This window comes from Apodemus sylvaticus, chromosome 23 (genome assembly GCF_947179515.1).
Source record: "Apodemus sylvaticus chromosome 23, mApoSyl1.1, whole genome shotgun sequence".
Taxonomy (NCBI): Eukaryota; Metazoa; Chordata; class Mammalia; order Rodentia; family Muridae; genus Apodemus; species Apodemus sylvaticus.
In genome coordinates this window covers 37,551,738-37,571,493 of record NC_067494.1, presented here as the reverse complement: position 1 = coordinate 37,571,493, position 19,756 = coordinate 37,551,738, and the positions used below count along the sequence as shown (strand labels likewise).

General features: G+C 44.2%; 1 protein-coding gene across 1 annotated transcript in view; it reads right to left on the bottom strand.

Moving 5' to 3' along the window:
• Tiam2 (TIAM Rac1 associated GEF 2) overlaps positions 1-19,756 on the bottom strand; it is a 206,307-nt gene that overhangs the window by 121,447 nt on the left and 65,104 nt on the right. Inside the window, exon 2 of the mRNA XM_052169691.1 lies at positions 16,924-17,009. The gene's annotated coding sequence lies outside the window, so the exon portion shown is untranslated. The remainder of the gene's footprint in view (positions 1-16,923; positions 17,010-19,756) is intronic.

The window sequence follows — 19,756 nt, the reverse complement described above, 5'->3', positions numbered from 1 at the left end:
AGAAAGAAAGAAAGAAAGAAAGAAAGGAAAGGAAGGAAAGGAAGGAAAGGAAGGAAAGGAAGGAAAGGAAGGAAAGGAAGGAAAGGAAGGAAAGGAAGGAAAGGAAGGAAAGGAAGGAAAGAAAGGAAAGAAAGGAAAGAAAGAAAAAGAAAGAAAGAAAGAAAGAAAAGAAAGAAAGAAAAGAAAGAAAAGAAAGAAAGAAAAGAAAGAAAAGAAAGAAAGAAAAGAAAGAAAAGAAAGAAAGAAAGAAAGAAAGAAAGAAAGAAAGAAAGAAAGAAAGAAAGAAAGAAAGAAAGGAAGGAAGGAAGGAAGGAAGGAAGGAAGGAAGGAAGGAAGGAAGGAAGGAAGGAAGGAAGGAAGGAAGGAAGCAAGCAAGCTAGCTCAGAGCATGGACAGAGAGATCAGTCGTGTAGCTACAAACTAAGGATACCAAGAGTTAACGCCCTCCACCAGATGCTAAAATAGCCAAGGAAGCTTCTTCCCAGCATCTTGGAAGGAGCATGGCCCTGCTGTATTATGATTTTAGACTTCTAGTCTCCAGAGTTTATAAGTGGTCAAGAGGCTCAAAGCCTTAAATTCACCCTGGAGGAAGCCAACTAATATCCTAATGCTGGCTCACACCGCAAGGCATGCTTCCAAATAAAGATTGACAATTTTGTCCCCTCCAAAATTCACGTTGAAATCTCACTTGCCAATATCTGGTATTGTGGAAAGTGGAACTTAGAAATGACGTCATTCAGGCCCGAGCCCTTCTCCCCAGATTGCCTGAATTCTCCAAGATATGAGGGTTTTCTCACTACAGCAATACTGAATCTCTTCCTGTGAGAAAAACCTGCTGCACAGTGAGACTTGTCTTCTTGTGTCATGCTCTTAAGAGTCCCCAGACTTAAAAACCCTGAGCAAAAACAAACCTGTGTTCTTTATGGATCAAGGGACAAAGAATGTAACAACGCAAAGAAAGAAAAGGGCTACGTCTTAATGGAAGGCTAAGAGGGAATAGACTGGCATAAGAATGCCAGTCACACACTTCCGGAGGACCCTGCTATACCTCTCCTGGGCATATACCCAGAGGATTTCCCAGCATGTAATAAAGACACATGCCCCACTATGTTCATAGCAACCTTGTTTATAATAGCCAGAAGCTGGAAAGAACCCAGATGTCCCTCAATGGAGGAATGAATACAGAAAATGTGGTATATTTACACAATGGAATACTAGTCAGCAATTAAAAACAATGCATTCATGAAGTTTTTAGGCAAATAGTTAGAACTGGAAAATATCATCCTAAGTGAGGTAACCCAATCACAAAAGAACACACATGGAATGCAGTCACTGATAAGTGGATATTAGCCCAGAAGCTCTGAAAATCCAAGATACAACTCACACATCGAATCATTCCCAAGAAGAAGGAAGGAGAGGGCCCTGATCCTGGAAAGGCTTGATGCAGCAATGTAGGGGATTACCAGGACAGAGAAGTGGGAGGGGGTTGATTGGGGAACGGACAGAGGGAAGAGGGCTTATGGGACTTATGGGGAGGGGGGAACCAGGAAAGGGACGATCATATGAAATGTAAACAAAGAATATAGAAAATAAAAAACAAAAACAGCATGCCAATCACAAGTGCTTTCTTTATCAAGGAGGCTGGGCTAAGTCCAGCGAGCCGGAAGTTCTCTGCAGTAGCAGTGCCGAGATGGGGGCCATGGTTTAAGTGGAGTCTTGAACTGTGTTAAACAATAACAAGGCGAAAATCCTCCCTCTACATAGACGGTTAACTCTGTCTGGGCTGATAGGATCTATGAAGAGATGAAGAGAAGATGATGGAGCAGAGAAGAGGAGGACGGTGGGAAAGACAGAGGTGGGTGCATGTGCGCATGTGAGATATGTACATGTACACACACACACATACATGTACATACGGGTCTTTGTTAACTTACTAATGGTACACAGATACAGATATACCAAGGTATTCCCAATTTTTAAATACGGTGAGGATAGAATTAACAAGATATCTGGACACCCACCCCACCTTCACTATTAGGATACCCTAACTCCTTCCATATCTCCGGACAAATAACTGTCCCTGTCATTTTGGATATATCACTTTAGTGCTGTGGATTTTTTTGTGTTCCAATTTGTAAAACCGTCTAAGATTCATTTATCAGCTCTGTTGCCACAGATCTGGACTATAAAGAGCTGGGAAAGCCATGCTCTGGCCAACACTAACTTCATCCACACCTTTAATCCTGGTACCCAGAAGGCAGAAGCAGAGCTCATGGCCAGCCTGGTCTACGTAGTAAGGTGCAGAATAGCCAGGGCTACCTAGAAAGACCCTGTCTCCAAAAACAAATGAATCAACAAGACCCAGAAAGAGAAAGGGAGCAGGAGGCTTGGAGGAACTACATAAAACAGATTTTGGGATACAGTTGAATCTTCTCAACAACTGTTAGCTGTTTTACGAAAGACTTGAGAAGCCAGGTGTGTGTGTGTGCTGTGTGTGTGTGGTATGTGTGGTATATGTGTGTGTGTGTGTGTGTGTGTGTGTGTGTGTGGTGTGTGGTATGTGTGTGTGTGTGTGTAGGGGTTTGTGTGTGTAGAGGTATTGTGTATGTGTGTGTGGAGGGGTGTGTGTGTGTGGAGGGGTATGTGTGTGTGTGGAAGGGTATGTGTGTGTCTGGAGGGGTATGTGTGTGTCTGGAGGGGGGTGTGTGTGTCTGGAGGGGTGTGTGTGTGTCTGGAGGGGTGTGTGTGTGTGTGTGTGTGTGTGAGAATCAACAGTAGAGCACTTGCCTGCTATGTAAGACATCCTAGATTCTAACCCCAGAACTACAAAAAATACAATGATACCAAGACAGACTGGGGTCTATAGCCCACTAAGCAAGACTGAGTAATAAAAAAGAGATTAGCCACCAGTGCTATTAAAATCCAATTATTAGCTCCATGTATTTCGTATCCTCACTACTTTTGTTTTTCTACAATAGCGATGATTTCATTCAATCTTTTCTATTCAAAACCTGTACCTTTCTCACAAAGCCATCGTTTCTTGGCCTGTATCTAAGACACTCTTTATTTTGCAGAGAAAAATGCTTTCTTTAAAAGTAAAAATGTGTCCGAAATGACCTCAGCTCTGAATGTCTGTGAATGGGAAATAATTTTATTTAGAAAAATATTAGAAAATAATTTTTCTAAAAAAATTTTAGAAAATAACTTTCTAGGACATTTAGCAATTGAGGTTCAAGATCACACTAACTCCAGGTCTTATCACCATGTAAGTGACTTTTACAGAGGAGAGAAAACCTGGACGTGTGCCCAGATCAGGGAAAGAGCCTGCCCTACTTAAGGAGCGCAATTCGGGGTTCATTCACTCGTTCCATATTTATGTCTCAAAGGAGCTGTGGAGACCTCGTACCAGCTGCACAGTAAGTGGGGCTCCACACACTCAGTCCATCAAGAAGTATCTTCTGTCTGACAGAGTGTGAGTGGGGTCACATTGGAAGGACAATCTCTTTTTTTTTATTTTTTATTATTTTTTTTTTTCCGAGACAGGGTTTCTCTGTGTAGCCCTGGCTGTCCTGGAACTCACTCTGTAGACCAGGCTGGCCTCAAACTCAGACATCCGCCTGCCTCTGCCTCTGTCTCCCAGAGTGCAGGGATTACAGGCATGAGCCACCAGGACAATCTCTCCCCAGGGACCCTGAGCCTCCCCCTTGACTATTCCCGCCCCCCAAGTATGTCCTGAGAAGGCTTTGCAAACAGTACTGATGGTTTAATCTGAATATATTTGTTTCTTTTTAAAGATTTATTTATTTATGTATATGAATACACTGTAGCTGCACAGATGGATATGAGCCTTCATGTGGTTGCTGGGGATTGAATTTAGGACCTCTGCTCGCTCAGACCCTGCTTGCTCCGACCCAAAGATTTATTTGTTATTATAAATAAGTATACTGTAGCTGTCCTCAGACACACCAGAAGAGGGTATCAGATCTCATTACAGATGGTTGTGAGCCACCATGTGGTTGCTGGGATTTGAACTCAGGGCCCTCGGAAGAGCAGTCAGTGCTCTTAACTGCTGAGCCATCTCTCCAGCCCCCTGAATGTATCTGTAATACCTTCTAAGCTGGTGTTGTAGACCCAAGTCACTGGGTTCTGCATCAGCCTGTGAGCCCAGGAAAATTAAAGCCAGTGCCAAGTGTCCAACTCAGCAGAGAAAGGGACTGAGAATTCCCACTCTGCACTGTCCCCTCTCTGCCTGAGCAACATTTCCGAAATTAAAAGGAATCAACAATATGACCCGTTATTCTGTGGGTAGAACTGACCTGAACTTCACCCCGACGCCTCCACCCTCCCAAAGACACTTCTATAAAGGACAGGATGGACTGAGGGTGCCCGCCACACCCATGGGGAGACATCCTCCTACGGCTAAAAATGAATTTGCACTGCACGGTCCTGCTTGCCATAGCATCTTTACAGTGAAAGGAAACAGATTGTGAAAATCCCTAGCCCTGACTTAAGGCCACAGTAAAAGGGTAAAACACACCAGGAAACCCTCCAGCCACTCTGCAGACGATCCCTTACTCTCCAGATAGCCTATAAATACACTTCCAAGTTATGACTTCAAAAGATCTTCCTATTTTCGCTCTCTCCACCCACCAATTTTCTGAGAATTACATGCTGGGCCAAATGAATGGCCAACCAAGCAAGAGGAACCCGGGCTAGGGTTTCTCTTCTCCTGCTGTCGGCACACGCCCTCAGCGGGAACAGGGACAGCGCGTGCTTGGAGTTCAGGCTCTAATGAACGTTGCCACCCACTCTGCTTGAAACTGAGGGCCTCTTACCCAGAACCGCGATGACTTTCCCCACCCGTCCCCTCCCCAAAGGCTCAAGACAAACCTAAGAACAAATAATACTGAACAGTGAATGACAAACCAGAAGGCAGAAAATAAACCCTCACTCGGCTAAAAGCTGCATTTGGTATAATAACCAGGAAACAATAAATATACAATCTCAGTCACATTCCAGTTTCCCATTCCACCCTGAAAGAAACTGACCCGAAAGCTAAGCAACTGTCACTCACATTTTAGCACAATCAGACTGAGACATGGTCCTTTCTTTAGGTATCTCGGGAGGGGGAATCAGAGTCCATACAAATCAGCCTCGAGAATTTTCAGTTCAGGAAATATTCTAAAGCAACTGTAACACATCACCTCGAGGTGCCTGAAGTCACACATGCACTAAACTTTGAGATAATTTCATTCTGTTCATTAACTCGTGCTGAGGATAAACTCATGTGAGACAAAGCCCCGGGGACATGCTGACAAGAGAAACGTATCTTCCTGGATAAATTAAGTCTCAACTCACAGGGATAGACAAACATTTTTGTAACCTTACCTTGGTCAGAACGGCGGCGGCTGTGGCCACTTGTTCTCGGGAGCTTTCGGTTAACAAAGTTTCACCCGGCTAGAAGGCATACCCTGCCTTCTTTCCTCTGCCCTGCTGAGCCAGGAAACGGTGTCTAACACTTCGACTGCTCAGTCGTTGAGAGCTAAAAACGGATCCTGTGCAATGCTGGATGTATTTCTGTCTGCTCATTACACACCCTCATCATGTTCAATTTTTTCCATGGATGGAACGCTATGAGGCTGACTTAACCAGAAAGCGGTTTTTCCGTGGGCTGCCCAGAGTGATTACCCCGGGACAGCCTGCCACCATGCTTGCCCCGGCTGCCCATGACTAGGTTCTTGTGGGGCCAGCAATCCACCATGACCACAAAGTCGATAGAACTCTGTCTCCGAGGGTCACAGAAGAAAGCCCTACTCACCAGACCTGCCCTGGCATCTTTTATAAAGCCCCGCAGCACTGAGAAGACACACCTACCATCCTTGCATTTGGGGAAGCAGTCAAAACCACAGATGGAATGGTCAGGAGAAGGCGTTCACAGTGGCCCCTGGAAATGCTGCAGAATATCGGATATAACCTCACTCTGTGTTCCTTGTTGGAATCGGGCTCCCCGCCCCCTCCCTTAAGTTAGCACAGCAACAGAGCCTTACACTCAAAATCCTTGGAAACTAAATGTAGAGCCATTTTATCAAGAGTATGTATTACATTACTGTAAATTAAGGCTATACAGCAGAGCCAGAGTATTTTGAATTTCACTGTAACCACTGATGAAAGATGTTAAAAGTGAAAAAACACAAGATTTTTTTCAGGTCATTTTTGGTTGGGTTTTTTTTTTTTTTTAAGATTTATTTATAGCGTTCTGCCTGTATGTATGCCTACAGGTCAGGAGAAGACACCAGATCTCATTACAGACGTTTGTAAGCCACCATGTGGTTGCTGGGATTTGAACTCAGGACCTCTGGAAGAGCAACCAGTGCTCTTAACCGCTGAGCCATCTCTCCAGCCCCAGGTCATTCTACTCATCACACAACAACAACAACAACAACAGCAGCAGCAGCAGCAGCAGCAGCAGCAGCAATCTAGTATAGAAATGACTGGATCAAAAGTGAACGAAGCTAAATATGCAATCGGAAAGTTATTAAGAACCAGATTCTACTACAGTCAGATAAACTTTTAGTTCCCTACTTGGATTTTAAGACATACCTTATTTACATGTATACATTTAAACATATGAGTCCACATTGAGAACGATATTTTACATAGTATGACACACTTGAGTTACTTCATAACCTCAACTAGAAAAAAAATTGCAGAAAGGCATCAGTCTGACATTTATAAAGCAACTAGAACTGCCACAATTTTTTTTAAATTAACACAGAGCCAAAAATTTTAATACTGATGGAGTGGGTCTAAAAGTCACTCAACTCAGCCCCCGCCCGGTACAGATTTAGACGCAGATGTCTTAGCCTAACATGGTGACCCATGCCTGTGTACACCTAGCACCTGGGAAGCGGAGATAAAAAAATGTTGTCAGGAGTTGAAGGGTAGCCTGGGCTACAGAATGCGATTCTGTCTCAAAGATAAATGATAAGATAGCCAAGGTCAAAATGTAGGTAGAAGGTGTCAGAGCTGGTCAGCACAAGGAGTCTGAGCAAAGACACACCCACCAAGTAACCACAGCCTCCGGCTGAGTAAGAAGGTTGCCATGGAAGCCAAGTCACAGAACACAAAACTTGGGAATTCCCCAAATCTGTGTTTTTTTGAAAGGCCCTAGGTAAATACCAAAGGACTAAGAATACTGCCAGCTCACTGACCTCCAATTCCCTTAAACCTAGCAGCATCTCCACTGTTACTTTAAAAAAAAAAATGAGCAGGTGGGGGGGAGGAAGGGGCGGCTCAGTGGACAAAGGGCACACACAGAGGGACCTGAGTTCCATCCCTGGTTCCCACAAAAAGGCTGAGTGTGACCAGGCGTGCCTGGAACCCAGGTCTGGAATAAGGGGAGATGGGTGGATCTGAGGGTTCACTGGATAGACAGCCTAGCCACACTGGGAAACTCTGAGTTCAGTGAGAGACCCTGTCTCAAAGAGAGAGAAAAGATAGGCAAAAGTCAACGTCTGATCTCCAGACCGGAACACACAGATACACGTATGCGCATAGACCGCACGCATACACAAAAATTAAATAAACAACATATACACATAGATAAATCCAGAGTTGAGGGATTAAAAAGTGCCCCCATGTAACTCTAACACTAAAGAAGACTCCTTGATACACACAGGGAAAAATTCTGCCAGGCGGTAGAAACCCAGCAGCAGCCCAGAGGAGACACCCTATCAGCACAATTTTGTGTGTCTGGAATCACATAAGCATCCACAGATTGTTCCTGCTTCTAGATTTGAAGGTAATACTGATCTCATAATACATTTTGTAAGTAGATGTCGGTATGTCAGGATGAGCTGTGATAACCAAGTCCCTGCTAGCTCTGGTCTGACGTTTCGAGTGGACTTTGATTATTGTTGAAGTCACCCCGGTAAGCTTAGCATGTAGCATGTACCAGGTCACTGGAGTTTTGAATGACATAAGACAGTATGTCTCAAGCTCCTTAGACATGGAAGCTTCAGTGAAATGTTCTCAGTGGAGGCCTCCATCTCAAAGTTCCAAAACCCAGAGTATTCTTAAATCAGAAAGCCGGGTTTCATCTTTTCACAGTTCCATCACAAGATGGTGTAACAGGGCTTCTGTGCTAACGGGTGTCTAAAATTAAACTGCTTGGCAACGATCCCTGAGAAACATGTAAATTGCTACTCGGGAAGTGTTCACTTCAGAAGCATATAATGCAAAGGTATATAGTTAAAAGCAAACGCCACAGAAATGCTAACAATCACAGAATTTAAGTGACAAGTTGATGGGATATCACTATATAGTTTTTTTGGATGTTGTTATATTCAGAAAAATTGCAAATTAACAGCGTATGTGTTCACACGTGTCAGCCCATGGAAAACACTGTTTTACCCAAATGCCTCGTCAAGACTAAACCAAAGTTGCCCTCTGACTGTCATCAAGACTGAATATTGTGCGCCACGGGAGCACGCGTGTTCACAAGGGCGTGCTTGTGGGGGTTTATCGGGGAAGAGATGGAAGGTGTAAGATAATAAAACGATCTAGGATAAATCGAAATCTGGTCACAGGAGAGCAGATAGGAAGGACAAAAAGTCAGATGATGACACAGAAGACAGCCGAGAAGCCTGGCCAGGGCAGGTGTAAGCCCTCAGACCCTGTGGGAAGGCTTCAGGTGCCTGCAGGGGATCTGTGTGAGACTAGGCCCATCGACAGCCAGCCACAGAGAAGAGGATCATGGGAAACAGACTGTTGAGAGGAGCTACTGGCGATGGAGAGGTGCTGGCGGAGAGGAAGTCACTGTGTTCTGTGATGCCCTCACTGCTGATACCCACACTCTAATGGCCAGCTCCACAGCCGTGCCCACCCAGGTTGCCCTCTGACCAGCCTCAGTGAGTCACAGAGCAAAAGCAAAGCCACAATAAAAAGACATCTGAGCTGAATCTGGATGTGGCCGGAAGAGGGGTGTGGGTGGGAATAAGAGAGGGTGTCGGTGCGAAGTGCGACCAGAACATAATACGTACAAGGGTGAAATGGTCAAATAATCATCTTTTTAAAATGTTGAGGACTTGGTGATAAGTGTTTGTTAGCATGCACTAGGCACTGGATCTGATATTCAGCCATGTACAAAAATCAAAATAATTTATGCCAACACAGATGTACTACTAGCACACAAAGAAGAATAAAAAAATAAAATTATGGTGAAGATAATGACAATGATTCACTTGACTAATGTTACTTCTCTCTGAACTCTATGCTTCATCATTAACAGGGCTGAGTAACAGCAACACCTGCCACAAATGAGAACAAAAATAAATCTACTAAGTAATTCTTTTAAAAGGACAAGAAAATCTAAAATTAATTTTTTTTACAATTTTGGTGACGAAAAGTATAGCCTCACATGTGGTAAGTACTCGAACACTGAACGCGATCCTTCGATGTCAAAATGCAATCTTGTAAAGTAATATGAGCTAATATCAATAATCTCTATTCTTAGAATCCGAGAGACTCAATTCTGTATCAGCCACACTTGGAAGGTTACACACAGCAATTACTGCACACACCGCAATTACTGCACACACAGCTCAGTGGAAGTATCCCTTACTGCCGACTGTTAATCAACATGGAGTTAAAGAAATGAAAAACCTACAATAATAAACAAAAGTTAAAAGTATCAACTGCCTTTATCCAAACAAGATTGGGAAGATGAATCCCTCGCAGGCATTAAAAAACTATACCAAAAGAAAAAAAAAATGTTCTGGATACTTCTTGTACTTCCTGTGCTGTCTGTCGAGTCCTTCAGACCACATGGGCTGAACCAATAGGGAACTGAGAAGAGCATCTATAGAACCTCTGCATGCAAGAACCCAGAGGGTTTCAGGAATATTGCCTGGGGTTTTCTCCCCAGCAGACCTAAAAGAATCTAAATCTACCAGGTTGTACCAAATACAAAGGCTTCCAACCAGCACAGAGACTCGAGAGAACTTGCACTACAGTTGTGGTACCCAGGAAGCTAACCAATTTACCCAGGACACTCCCTCTTCCAGGTCTTCCAACCCTGCCCTGTGGTTTAAAAAAAAAAAAAAAAAAAAAGCCTTAATTCCTCCAAGCCTGTCTCCCACCACTTACTTGCCTCTGATGGGCTCTGTAAGCATCACTTAAAACATTAAACATGGGCTGGAAGAGAAGGCCCAGCAGTTAAGAGCACTGACTGTTGTTCTTCCAGGGATCCTGAGTTCAATTCCCAGCAACCACATGGTGGCTCACTACCATCTGTAATGGGGTCTGGTGCCCCCTTCTGGTATGTCTGAGGACAGCAACAGTGTACTCACATTAAACATAAATAAATATTTTTTAAAAAGCATTAAATGTAACCATTTATCTCAAGATCTGCCTACTAATGTAAATTGGATGCAGGAGAGCTATCCCAGTGGTTAAGAACACTGGATGCTCTTCCTTGGGGTTGATTCCCCACACACAGGGTGGTTCGAAACTGTCTGTAACTACAATTCCAGGGCATCTAAAGCCTTCGTCTGGTCTCTGTAGGCATTGCATGCCCATAGTGTGCACACATAAATGCAGGCAAAACACTCATACACATAAAAATGAATGTAAATCACATATAGCTAAGTATTGATAAGATCGTTTATTATGAGAAAGACCTTTGCTTTAAACATTGCTGGTATGCAATATGTATGTAAATATGTAAATAATATGTAAATAAGTTCGCGAATACATGATTAGGGAACAAATGTGGTGGTGTGGAAGAAGACCATATGTCACGGGTCTCAGTCTTTCTGCCAGAAGCAGCTTAATCCCTGTTGAGAGAAAAGCAAACTTAGAAAGCACGAGCAGTCCCCCAACCCAGCACGCACCCAAAGGAACCTCAGACAGCACTCAAGAGGGAGACCAAAGCATCCATGGTTGCAGAACTCTTCTCATGGCCAAGCTATGAAGGTAGATTAGGACTCTAGCAACACAACAAAAACGCAGAATCTGCACGCGGTGGAATTTTGTTCAGTTTTAAGAATGAAATAAAGTCATTTGCCGGAACATGGATAGAACTAGCAATCACCATGTCAAGTGAAATTAGCCCAGACTTCAAAAGACAAAACATCACATGCTTTCTCATATGTGTAATCTAGACATTAAAAAAAAAACTGTCATGAAAATAGAAAGCGGCTCTTTGTGAAGAGGAAGAGGAAAGGGTCCGCCAGGAGGAGAGGAGGTAAAAGAGGGGAATGGAGAGCTATAAAGGACCAAAAAGATCACATACACACATGAAAATACTTCGAAATCTCTGAGTCAAAGAAAAAACTTAAATGATGTGCCACTTTAAAGCCAGAGTAAATCTAAATTTCAAAACAGAAACTTTCTGAGTGTTTAAAAGATCTCAGATGTGCAGGGGAGGGGAAAAAAGCCTTAAGGAGCTGATAATTATGGAAATGAGGTTTATGTCATGAATATTCATAAGATTCAAATGTCGTCTTATTTACAAGTTCAAGTGATATCTTGCACCACATAACAAGCAAACCTCATTGACTTTTTAAAAATCCTCCAAGAGAGAGTGAGTGTGTGTGTGTGTGTGTGTGTGTGTGTGCGCGCATGCAATTGCATGTATGTGTACATGTACAAACCACAGTACACGTGTGGAGATCAGACGAAAACTTATGAAAGTGGTTCTCTCCACAGTGTGAGGAGCCCTGGGACTTGGGTATTCTGATTGGGTGGAAGGCACCTTTACCCACTGTGACATCTTGTAGTCCCAGACTTTCATTAATTTAACAACTAGTTGCTTTTCTAAGAATGAGCAAGTATTATGTGACAAAAATTGAAATCTAAAACCAATTCTTCATAAGCCCTTCCTTCCCAGGAATTTTTTTTCTATAAATCAATATATCCTAATTAAGTGCACTTCGATGATAATGAATGATAATGTTCTAAGACCTACATTTTGAAGTTTTGCTATTGCTGTGTATGTATTGTGCGCCTGCCTGCTTGTATGCACACCTGCATGTGGATGTTTTCGGAAGCCAGAAGAGGGCACCGGATCCCCTGGAGCTGGAATTCCAGGCAGGTATGAGCTTCTCGGCGTGGCCACAGGACAACTCTGGTTCTATGAAAGAGCCCCAAGCGTTCTTAACCACTGAGCCATCTCCCCAGTCCCAACAACCTCCATATTGAAATTCAATTTACATTTAATTAATGTGCTTGCTATAAGTAAATGGTGCTTGCTATAAACGTGCTTGCTAAGTAAATGGTGATATGACTGTGCAAGACATGAAATATATATATTTCAAAAGTCATGCTATTGAAAAAGAAACCTAATATACACGGGGTTTAAGAGAAAAAGAAACTTTAGGCGGAGTTTAAAAAAAAAATCTTTTAGGAAAAAATGCTCGTGCCATTGTGTCCTGTAAGCAATAGCCATGAATGCCGTTTGCAACATTTTAAAGGGCTATCCTTGGACATCTCAGAAAGTGAGCCTACCCTGCCCGGATCTAAGTGTAAAATGTAATTAAAGTGCTTTGTCCAGCCTCTCTGTCAGCTCACAGTGTGCTTGTTTGGTTTGGTTTAGTGTTGTGGCTTTTTTGTTGTTGTTGTTATTTTTTGTTTGTTTAATAATTGTGGGTTTTTAGTTCTCTAATATATTACGTCCTGACCACAGCTTCCTTCTCTCTCCTCACCCCAGTCTGTCCCCTCCACCTCCCTTCTCCCCCAGATCCAACTTCCCCACACCCCTATCCCCATCTCCCCTTAGAAAAGAACAGGAACACCAACCAAACATCATATAACGAGCTACAATAAAACCAGGCACATACCATCAGATCAAGGTAGGGCAAAGGCAACACAGTAGGAAGAAAGGGGTCCCACAGTAGGCAAAAGAGTAAGGGACACGAGACACACACACACACACACAAGCACGTGCATGCATGCACACACTGTTAGGATTCAACCCAAGAATACCAAGCTATTCTGTGGGGGATGTGGAGGTCAGCCTTGTGAAGGAAAAAAGTGGGTGGGAGATGGAGGCACCCCAGGCCCCCGAGACTCCTGGGAGAGTCCTGATCTGAGGTCCAAGGCATGAGATCTAAATTGACTGCCAGTATACCCATGAGGAACTGAGGCCAGGGCGGTGGCTGTTTCCCCCATTTTCACAGAAGTCCTCACAGGTGACTATACTTCCCCTTCCTCCCCCTCCTGAGTTACCTCATTAGTCAAGGCTTTCATTGGAGTGCAGTGTGTGGAGATATGATTGATCAAGGATTTAGGAGCTTGAGATCGGTTCAAACACTGTGTATAGGTTTATGGGCTGGGTGATAAACAGATCTGTACCCTAATGCTGGTCTCTGGAGTCAGATTTCCTGGGATCTGTTTCCTCACACCCCCCCCCCAAATGCTCGGTCCTGTTCCCACACTATTCAGCCATGACATATATGCAGAGGACCTATGTCAGACCCCTACATTTTCCCTATCTCTGTGTGTTCCCATGAGTCCCAGTCAGTTGATTATGGCCTTGTTCTCATGGGGAGTCCCTGACCCCTCTGGTTCCTCTAATCCTCCCCTCCCCAACTCTGCAGAAATCCCAAGCTCACCTCACCTACTGTTTGGTACTGGGACTCTGCATCTGCTCCTGTCAATTGCTAGATGAAGTCTTTCGAGTCTTAAGGGCACGGATCTCCTTGGGAAGGGGAAATAATTTTTTTTTAAAAAAATATTTATTTATTATATGTAAATACACTATAGATGTCTTCAGACACCTTTTTCTTCTTGCTCCAGCCCCGCCTGCTCGCTCGCCCACTGTAGCTGTCTTCAGACACCCCAGAAGAGGACCTCAGATCTCTTTACAGATGGTTGCGAGCCATCATGTGGTTGCTAGGATTTGAACTCACGACCTTCAGAAGAGCAGTCAGTGCTCTTAACCGATGAGCCATCTCTCCAGCCTGGAAAAGTAGATTTTTGTGGGTGGACTGGGGACAGTTAGGGTTGAGAACAGACGGGATGGAGTGGCAGGGGAAGGAAGGGAGAAAAGACTGGAATTGGGGAGCATTTCTGGGGCAAGGTGGAAACCTAGTGTAATGGAAACTCCATAGAATCTACAAGAGCATCCCTAGCAAAGACATCTAGTAATGGGGAACATGGAGCCTGAACCAGCCATGGCCTCAAGTGGAGGGACTGGGACACCAACCCAGCCACAAAACCCTTCAACCTACAGTTGAGTAGGCTAGGACCAGAGCCTAGCAGTCATCTTAGTAGGGATTTTTTTTTTTTTAGATTGAATTGAGACTACTCAGGCTACAAGGCTCCTACTGAGTGCGAGCTAGAGTCAGTGAGTCTAATTTTGTGAGGAGATAAATACGGTGACCTATAAAGCCCAACCTTCCTTTTAATTTGGGCCCTCCTCCATCGCCTGCACAGATGGGCTGTTCTCTTTTGTTTCAAGGAATTGAGCAGAGGGTGCCTCTTAGCACACTCTACTGTTAAAAATAAATAAAATAAAATAAAAGCAGCTGAGAATAGCTTCCAGTGGGCTGAGCATTCTAAAACTCTTACTAATCAATGTGACTCCGGGTCGACATTAACCATCAACGCCTAAGCCAGAAGCTGCATGCCTGTCAAATAAAACAAAGAAGCAAACGCAAGGACTGCTCTCCCTAGAGCTCAGGAGGTCCTGAGCAGATTCCCAAGACTTCAGTCCAATTTTGGCTCCTGTCAAGGGCTGTGTCCAGGTGGAATTGGGGTCTACTACAAAAGCCACTCCTGGGGTCCACACACATGGAAATTTAACACACCCCTTCCATCGAGCTGTGAGATTTTAAGGAAAAGAAAAGAAGAAGCTAGCCAAACTTGGGGTAAGATTGTTTTTAAACCCAGCTGGTGACTGAATAGCTATAAATGGAAGTGTGTGGGGGGGGGGTGTGGATATGGCTCAGTGAGAAAAAACACTTGCCCCAAAATGAAAGGATCAAAGTTCAAATCCCAGCACCTACATAAAAACCAGGAAGGCGTAGCAGCTGCCTGTAATCCTACCACACAGAAGACAGAGCTGGGGGGAATCCCTAGAGCAAGTTGGCTAACTCGACTAGCCAAATCTTGTCACTCTATATATTCAAGTGAAAGGCGCTGCCTCAGTATGTAAGGCAGAGAATGACCAAAGAAGATGGTTGATATCAAGGATATGTATCCTATATGTAGGATACATATATATGTACAACACACACACACACACACAGTGTTTCCCTAGAAACTCCAGCCTGACATAGACCTTGCCAGTAAGTGTGAGAACCCTTTCCCACCAAAGTAGAGTCCAGAAAACTGCACCTTGGAGAATGAGTTTATGGCTTACTTATAGAACATATGTGAGGGATTTCTCACAGAAACATGGATGACTCCTCCCTCCCCCTGCAAAAAAAAAAAAAAAAAAAAAAAAAAAGCAGCAATACCACCCAAAAACCTGGCCCCAAAATGGATGGTGACTTATCCAGAACTAAATTGATGGAGTCCCCTCGCTTCAATTAATCTTCCACAGGCTGCAAAACCTAACATTTCCAGAGTTCCTATGACTCCAGAGTCATATGAAATTAGGACAGCATTCCATACAAACGGCCAGGAGGTGCAGGGCTAGGGGGATGGCAGGAGTCTCAGGTGAAGGCTCAGTGACCCTCCCCCCTCCCCACTCCTTACTTCTGTAAGGGAAGGTCAACAGCTAATAAAGCTGGGCTTAGGGGGTCTTGGTGGCACAGTTGTTCTGATGAGGACAATGTCGACTGTGTTCAGAGGACGGTATTCCACAGCACAGTTCAACCCCCAGAGTTTGTGTGAAGAAAAAAAAAAATCAGGTGTGGTACACCCTATAATCCCAGAGCTGGACCCCAGAGGTGAAAACATGGAGGTTGCTTGGATTTGAGCCTAGCTAGGTCAGCAAAACCAAGCCAAGGTCTCAATAAAAACTAAAATGGACAACTCCTGAGGTTGACCTCTGACCCACATGGAGACACATGGTTACATCACAACACACACACACATGAATGCAGGTCAGGCACCATGCATAAATACAGGCTCCAGAACCAGGCAGCAATGAACTAGACAGAACCTCTAGCTCCAATGAAGACAAGATGTTAATACACCAATCCATGAACGGACGAACAAGCAGAGCACCTATCAGGGTGGGCCCAGCATTCAACAGAAAATTAAAATAGGGTGACAGAACTGGAAGCCACGAGATCATTGGATTGGGTGGCTTCTGGACCCCCTGGAGGTGGATCCAGGAGCTGAGAGCTCATTTTGTGCAATGCAATGCATTGCTGGAGGTTTGGTTGGCGAGTGCCAGTCTGCCAAGCAGCCTGGGCTGCAGACCGACCCTCCCAGCTTCCCAGCAGCCTCTTTCCCACACACTGCCTCGAGTACCGGCCCTTCCAGCAACACATCTACTGGGGAAGATGAGGAGGACAGAGCCTAAACCACACAATGGGAGTCTTATCACACCTTGGTGGGTTCTTTATGGCCAGCGCTTGGGGCTTACCTGACCCTGCCACTCCAGCCAGAATCTGTGCTTTCTAGATGTGCTCAGGTGTGGGGGAGGGGCCCGAACACATGCCAATCAGTGTCTAACATCCAAGACACTGCTCATGGCTCCTTCTCCTCCATCCAGAGTCCTAGAGAGGGACCGGCCAGATTTCCACAGGAGCAGATCATCCAGCCAAGTGTCTTTGTGACAATTTACTCAGACTGGAGCCCATGCCTGCCAGATCCTCTGTATCAGCACTGAGGAATCCACTGCCCTCCCCCCCCCCCCCCCCCCCGTCCCCACACACTCCACAGCCAAACAGGAATATGGTCATTCAGCAAGGAGACCAGACTGACAAAGACTTTCACAGCCTGGGAGACACAGTGTCTCAAACTTACCCTTAAGTAGGGAGCAGTGTGTAGATAATACTTATTCATTCATCCACAAGGAGCTGGCTGAAGAGGTATCTGTCAGTCACTCAGCCCTGCAAACGATATCAAAGAGACAGAAGTAGTGAGAAACAGGTTTTCACGACTGGAGTTTTATGGTTAAAAGTTAACATCTCAGCATTATGCTATATCACAGACTTGATAGAAAAAAAAATCTATGAAGAAATGTGTGCAGGGTTAAATGATTAACTATAAAGAAAATCTGAGGGTCTTTCCCAGTCCTAACTAGAGAGGGAGGTTTACTAGTCCATCCCATAACTTTCTATCGATGAGAGGGACCCAGTGACCATGGACAGATAGATAGGCAAGGGATGAAAAGAAGATGATAGGTAAGCAGGAGAGGGAGGAAAAACGAGGCATAAATAGATAGGCAGGTAGACAAAATGAGGTAACCAGACATAGGTGATAAAAGGCAGATAACAGGCAATCAAAGGATAATGGGAAAGACCAGACGGGCATGGTGAGCCTAGGGTGATCAGGCTCCTAAGTACTCCAGTAGCTGCACTTAGAGCATACAACAATGTCTGTGGTCACACTGAGCTTCATTCAAACAGAGAGAAGTCATCAAAACAGAGGGTGAAGTTAGGAAAATACCCTAGAGAGAGGCATGCCAGGCAGACAGACAGATCATCAGACAGACAGACAGCGACAAGGGACCACTTTGAAATAGAAGAACGGGAAATGGCGGAGTGAGCCCAAGGTAGAGAGAAGATCTTGTGGGCAGAGTGTCTAACCAGGACTCTAGTAAGGCCAGCACGTCTCAAAGAGTTATCAAGGATTACAAAGCAGAACCTGCATGTGTGGTGCATGGAGGAATGGTGAAAGATTAGGGTTTTAATCCTGGCAAATAGGCAGTATCTAGGTCCTCTCAGATTACAGAAAGTAAAACCTATGTTTGGCATGCTCCCCAGAGATGTCCTCATGGCCTATTAATCATCACACCAGAAACGACTCCCCACACTCACCATGAAACAGCCTGCGGAGAGTGGGGGGGGGGTTGCCATTTTTTGTCTGTTTCTTTTTTGTTTACAGCTGGGGCCTTGTCATATTGCCTAGGCTAGGCTCCAGTTCCAGAGGTGAGCGGCTCTCCCACCTTGGATCTTGTCCATTGAGACACTTGACTTAGGCCAAAGCCTGATAGAACCTCTGACACACACAGTAGGCAGAGGACTATCCCAAATTCTCAGAACCACAGTTTAGATCGCAGAGCTTTTCGGCTCTTGGAATAGTTATATAGATTCCACCAATAGTTTCTGAATGCTAACAATGATGCTCAGATTCTGGAGTTCTGAACTGTAGACTTAAAGGCCCAGCATGGGCCACATTAGGTACTGTGGATGCACTGGAGACTCTCCATCTTTGACAGAACACTAGCCGTGGACCCTGGAGGCTGGTTATGGAGCCTATAGGCCAACTCTGCCATACAGACACTGCTTCCATAAACTTCTGAGGTCAGCGTGTGTCTGGCCTCTAGTTTTCTCACCTATAGGACACAAGTTCTATCCCTTAGTGTAAGTATTGGATGTGAGAAAGCATGGAAGTTCTTGGTTAGGTGGTTAGAACAAGCAAAATGTTCTAAGCAAGAATGGGGTCGACAGTCTTTCACTGGAAACAGTCACCATTGGCAGATACTTGATTATCCTGGTACATTCTATAAGGACACAGCTAGATAGTGAGATGGGTCCTCATGGGGATAACAGCTTTAGCTTGATGACCCAGGATAGCACAACTGGTATGGTCCTTCTAGAAACATCCTAAGCCGAGTACGGTGGTTCATATCCATAATCCTAACACTGGAAGACTGAGGTAGGAGGGATACTCGAAGTCAAAGCCCTGTCTGCCTACAGAATGAGATCTTGTCTCAAAACCAAACTAACAAAAACAAACAAACAAACAAAAAACAAAAGCCCTTCAAGCTAGCAAACAAAAGCACTTGTTACCAGGCCTGATAACCTGAGTTCTGTCCCCAGGCACCTCACAATAAAGATAGAACTGACTCCCACAGGTTGTCCTCTGATATCCCCATCCACACACACACATACAAACAATAAACAAATGTAAACACATATTCAGTTGCTTATTTTGCTTGTTTTAAGACAGCCCTGGCTGGTCTGGAGCTTGATACATAGACCACACTAGCCTTGAAGTCTCAGAGATCCTCCTGTCTCTGCTCCCAAGAGCTGAGATTAGAGGCATGCCCAGTTTACACAAATATAAAACCCACCCATTCCTTCTACTCTACAGATAATAAAACCACAAGAGATGGCCAAAACTGTCCAAAAAATAAATAAATAAAACAAACAAACAAAACAAAAGACATAAATGGCTCCAAGAAAACATTTAGTCATATGGTCTACCAGTCAAGATGGCCTGCCACATAGAATAAATCTCATATTGACAAAATAACACAATTCACTTTGATATCAACTCAGGCGAATCAAAGGTGTGATCAGCTGGTAATAGAAAACTGAATTGAACTTCTCTGGAGTGCATCCAAATAGAACATACTGAATAGCCTCATACCTGAAGAATTATTCTATTTCACAATGGGCTTGATGGACAGCTATTTTACTAACACAAACACTATTTAAGACATGATTTGTCACATTCTACACTATGTAGTGACAATGACATTGTGTCTCAGTATGTGATGTGACAATGTTGTGTGCCTTCGTAGGAACATAAGTTTATTTTTTATTCCACGTGTATTTATGCATACTTTGTGTTCCCTAGAAATGCCTCTCAGGAGAACCCCATTACCCATCAACACCAGCTCAAGTGG